The sequence below is a fragment of the Babylonia areolata genome, chromosome 11 (assembly GCF_041734735.1).
Source record: "Babylonia areolata isolate BAREFJ2019XMU chromosome 11, ASM4173473v1, whole genome shotgun sequence".
NCBI lineage: Eukaryota > Metazoa > Mollusca > Gastropoda > Neogastropoda > Buccinidae > Babylonia > Babylonia areolata.
In genome coordinates, this window is record NC_134886.1 from 6264195 (window position 1) to 6270048 (window position 5854).

Here is a 5854-nt window from a genome sequence, read left to right on the forward strand (position 1 = left end):
TCCTCAACCTCAGGAGGCTCCAAGCAAAAACCAAGGTGAGGACAGACACCATCAACGACTTCCTGTTTGCTGATGACTGCGCTCTCAACGCTGCCTCCGAAGCTGACATGCAACACAGCGTCGACAAGTTCTCTGCTGCCAGTGACAACTTTGGCCTCACAATCAGCACAAAGAAGACAAAGAAGGTGATGCACCAGCCAGCTCCAGGGAAGCCTTACGTTGAACCAAACATCTTCATCAACGGACAACGACTGAACACGGTGGACAAGTTCACATTCCAGGGCAGTACACTCTCTCGCACAGTTGTCATCGACATCGACGAGGTGAATGCCAGATTCGCCAAAGCCAGCACTGCCTTCGGCAGACTCCATAAGAACGTTTGGAACAGGAGAGGCATCACCCTGGAGATGAAGCTCAAACTATACAAGGCCATAGTTCACGCCACACTGCTCTATGGATGTGAATCATGGACGGTCTACAAACGCCACGCCAAAAAGCTGAACCACTTCCACACCACCAGCCTCAGAAAACTTCTCGGCATAAAGTGGCAAGAGAAGATCCCTGACACAGAGGTGCTCACTCGTGCAAACTTGCCCAGCATCTACACCATCTTGATGCAGGTCCATCTGTGCTGGGCAGGCCATGTAGTTCGCATGCCAGACCACTGGCTCCCCCAAAAAGTGCTGTACGGCGAACTCCAACATGGCAAGCGCTCTCATGGAGGCCAAAAGAAGCACTTCAAAGACACTCTGAAAGCTTCTCTGAAGGCCATCAACATCAGCCACGACACGTGGGAGCTGAATGCAATGGACAGACCAAAGTGGCGTTCAGCTGTCCACAAAGGCACCAGATCCTGTGAGGCCAACAGAATCGCTGCAGCAGAGCAACGCAGACAGGCCAGGAAAAGCAGTGCCAGCAAGTCCCCGACAGCCGCCACCATCGCCTGTCCACACTGCGTCAGAACCTTCCGGGCACGGATTGGCCTGACCAGTCATCAGCGCACCCACAGAGCCCAACCCACCCACCCCCAGGATGACTAGATGGTCCTCGTCGATCCCGACGGACGAACCACACATGCATGTCTGTTATGGGAGTTAATGTGTGTGTGTGTGTGTGTGTGTGTGTTCGTGTGTGTGTGTGTGTGTGTGTGTGTGTGTGTGCGCGCGCGCGCGCGTGTGTGCGTGCGTGCGTGCGTGTGTGTGTGTAACTCATCTTGACCTGACACTCTCCACTATATTGTATTGCACTGTATTGTACTGTGTAATGTTGTATGTTACAACAGATTTATCTGTGTGAAATTCGGGCTACTCATTCCAATTCACAGGAAGAGCGCGTCAGCGTCGCTACAGTGCAGCGCTGAAATTGGGGATGGGTTTGTCTAGCTGGTTTCTGTGGGTGTTTGGTGTGCTTTTGTAGGGGTTGTAGGTGTGATGTGAGTAGTGGATTGTGTGTTTTCCTTCACAATTTCATTTTCAGTGCTTGTCTTCCTTGTCTGAGAGGGCTTCGAGTGTGGTTTGACCTGTTGAGCTGTGGCTTCAATGGGGAGTGTCTGGGTGTCTGTGTTAGTGGTTGCTTTTGGTTTCATCTTTTTGATGGTACTTGCATTGTCCCCATTTGTGTTTTGAATGACTGATTTTCCTTCATTAATTGTGCATTTTATTTTTCAACATTAGCGAAGTGTGTTTCTAAGGATTCGATGTGTTGTTTCAATTCTTCATGTTTGTCTGTTGTAATTGGGTGAAGTTCGTTTTTCGTAGATGTTTTTATGTCTTCGCTGATGCATAAGACCTGGCTCTGGAAGTTGGTTTGGGTGTTTGAAAGTTCCTGAAGTTCTAGCTGCAGTTGCGTCAGTCTGTTTAACACTGATGCAGTGACACAGGCGGTTGGTGTGGTACGAGTGTGGGTTCGGCCACTAACGGGGGAAGACACTGTGACTTGGCGACGCTGCTTCCTTCTCTTGTTAGTGGGACTGCCTTTGTGGGGGCAGTTTGACGTCTGTGCTGTCACTGGGTGTGTCTTCCGCTTGTGGTGGCTCTGCTGTGGAGGCATCATCACACAAATGCATTGGCACCGATAATAATGATTCACGCCACGGACCTTCAGGCAATGCCACCATGTCTTTAACTATTGTCTCTAAGATCGGGAATTCTTTATCTGCCCACTCCGGACATCTCTGCCCTGCACCAGTATCGTTCCACTGTTTGTCTTGTTCTTCAGGTACAGTTGAGTGTGATGTCCTTTTGTTTGTTGAAAAAGGCACGTGATGTTATTTTTTTATGTTTTCTGGGAGAGACTGGAATGGCCGTGTTGTATCTTCTGCAGTGGATTTCTTAGGTTTATATAGCAGTGTGTCGTTCTGATCAAAGTATTTTTCGGTGATTATAATGTTTTTGTCTATGTTCCCTAAGCACTGGAATCTGTAAACTAAGAGGTCTGGCCATGCCAAAATTTCTACCAACGAGCAAGAATAAGTCATCTGAATAAAGTCTGATGTGGCGGTCATTTCAATTGGTGGGGATTCACTGGAAGAGGTGGCCTCTTCGAGGCCTTGATCCTTACTCAGATCCACTGTCCTTTGGTGAAGTGGTGCTATGTACATATGGGATGGGGGAGGTTTAACTGAGCCTTTGGCATCGCTAAGCACAATCACACAAACACACACTAACCCATTGTGAATTCAGGACTGCCTGTCTGCCGAGGTTTAGACAGGCACGCTGCTTGCTGAGCTCAATTCTCTCAGGAAGTGTCTAGTGGAAGCTGATCCGCACTGTCTTTTGTCCTAGTAACCGGAGAGCACTGGAGTGTGACATGAAGGTAGCGTTGTCTGTAGCACAGCGTGGAATCGGCAAAAGAATTTAACTTAGATATTTGCTTCTTTTTTTTTTAATCGGAAAATCTGGCATTCCACTGAATAGAATCGGGTGATACTTCACACACAGCTTGACTGGATCAACACACACATTTAGATCCTTTTTAAAAGCAAAATTCACTGCATTACACCTCAAAATCCGCCGGAATTGCGAAGCTGCTGGAAACACGTCCTTACCCGTCTACGGCCGGAAGAGCAGAGACAGACCGAGAGACGGACGGACGGACGGACAGACAGAGACAGAGACAGAATGTCATTTTAACTGAACTGTAGACCATGCATCTGGTACCGGATCTTTCACCCTACCCCATCCTCATATGCTGGTAATTTTAGGAGGCTGTGATTTTTTGTGTGGCTCCACACTTGCACACCTTCACTACTTCTGCTTGGCAATTCGCGCGAAGACCTTGTAGTCCTCACAAACAATTTCAAGCAAGTAATGAAACAAACCGCAACATATGCGGTGTGATGGCCTAGAGGTAACGCGTCCGCCTAGGAAGTGAGAGAATCTGAGCGCGCTGGTTCGAATCACGGCTCAGTCGCCGATATTTTCTCCCCTCAACTAGACCTTGAGTAGTGGTCTGGAGGCTAGTCATTTGCATGAGACGATAAACCGAGGTCCCATGTGCAGCATGCACTTAGCGCACGTAAAAGAACCCACGGCAACAAAAGGGTTGTTCCTGGCAAAATTCTGTAGAAAAATCCACTTCGATAGGAAAATCAAGTAAAACTGCACGCTGGAAAAAAAAACGAAAAAAGGGGTCGCGATGTAGTGTAGCGACGCGCTCTCCCTGGGGAGAGCAGCCCGAATTTCACACAGAGAAATACAGTATGCCCTTGGGATAAGCCAACAGAAATCCAAGCCGTGGATCACAAGCAGTGTCTAATGTTACTGTAATTCCTCTTGCTTTCCATGCTGTGATTATGCATAATGACCTGCATGTTAAATATTGACTGTATGTGCGTTATGTGACTGAGTGGGGAAGTGTGATTAAAATAGTACTTCATATGCTTATGATATATATTTAGGTTGGTTACTTTTACGCGAAGTGTCTGTGATGTTTTACTTTACTCAGGTAGATGAATTTTATGTTATGTGTACAATATGTAGCTCATCAACATTTTAATCTTTTGTTTGTTTATCTCTACTGATTATCTGTGTCTTGTGTAGCTTTTAGGTATATTTATTAGTGGTGCATGTATGTGTGTGAATGTGGGGAGGGGCGGGAGGGGGGATGATGTACCTTTTGTGCAATGAATTATATGTGGGTGGTGAACAGTTTTATCTCATTTTTATCATTATACTTTTGAAATGTCACCCATCTTTTTTTTCTTTTTTTTTTCCTGTAAAGCGCGATGGGCCTGCTCTTGAAAGTAGGGAACAGCGCTAGATAAGCTTCCATATTACTATAATTATTATTATTATTATTAGTCATCTTAAAGATCTGCGACAGAAGAAGGAGTCTATATCCATAAAAGAAAACCGAGAAAGGAAAGTAGAAACACAATGTTATAAACAGGAAAATTGGTCAAGAAACGAAGAATGCAAAACAAAAATGTGTACGGAACAACTTTACAGCAACGACATGAAGAAAGCGTTTCAGATTTAAAAGACATGACATTAAAAAATATATAACAAAAAGAAAGCAAGTCAGCACCATCCAGGATAAAGATGTCAAGTGTCTGACACAGGTAAAATACATCACAAACAGGTGGACTGAGTACTGCTTTGACCTCTGCACCAGAGCAAATGAGACCCTGAGACTAAGTGTACAAACTGTGCAAGATTCATCAAATTTGGATGACTTCCCAATTCTCCACGAGGTTGTTGAAGCCGCTGAGTATGGCTTCAACAACGTGATGATCATATGGATACTCATCCCTACTACATTACACAAAGATATGGTGGCGATGAAGTAACTGACATACTGCCATCTGCAGCAAAACGTGGCACACAGGTAAATGGCCTACACCGTGGACCCAATCACTTATCATCACCCTCACCAAGAAAGGAAATCTCCGACACTGACAGAACTGCTACACCAGACGTTTGATCAGTCATGCTATCAGAGAAATACTCTAAATCATTCTGAACAGATAGCAGCCGCACGCAGACACAAATATTGCTCAAGAACAAGCTTGATTCAGCAAAGGCAGGAGTACCATTAAACAAAACTTTAAACTGCGTACCCTTCATAAAAAACGTCAGAGGGAATTTTGCCATGTCTTCATAGACTCCAAGAAGGCATTTGACAGCGTCTGGCTGGAAGCACTATGGACCACAGCGGAACAATTTTACATAGGGCAAAAGTTTATCAATACCATTCAGCAACAATACTCCAACCATACTTAGATTGGAGTTTGTCAGGGATGCCCTCTGTCTCCCCAATTGTTTAGTATTTCCCTGGAATTTATCATGACTGACACACTTGAAGATCATGTCAGCCTAGAAAGCAAAGGAGGAAGAACCATCACGAACTTCTGCTTCTCAGAAGAATTGATGGCCTGGCAGAAAGTGAGCAAAACCTCACCAAGCTTGTTGAGAGACTGTATGAAACATAGGATTTTGCACGGAAATCCGCGTTGAAAAGATCAAGTTAATGGCCAGCCACACCACGACTATCACTGCTAAGAACTGTTCAACAGTTCACTTACCTGGGATCTATCATCAGCATTGCAGGATGATCCAAATCAGAAATCCTCTGAAAGGTAGCAAGGACAATATCAGCACTGCCCAGAGTGAAATTTACATTGAAGAACAGCAACATCTCCACGTTACACAAGACAAGATATATCCGTGCACTGGTGTATTCCATCTTCCTGAATGTATACAAAACATGGAACCTCATGGCAGATTTGGATTTTAAAATTCAAGATGGAAATAAGGTGTTATCGCAAGACACCAGAAAAAAACCCCAACCCTGATCACATAAACGATGAACAAGTGCGCCACACCATCAAGAAGCGCATTCGTCTTCAGTTTAA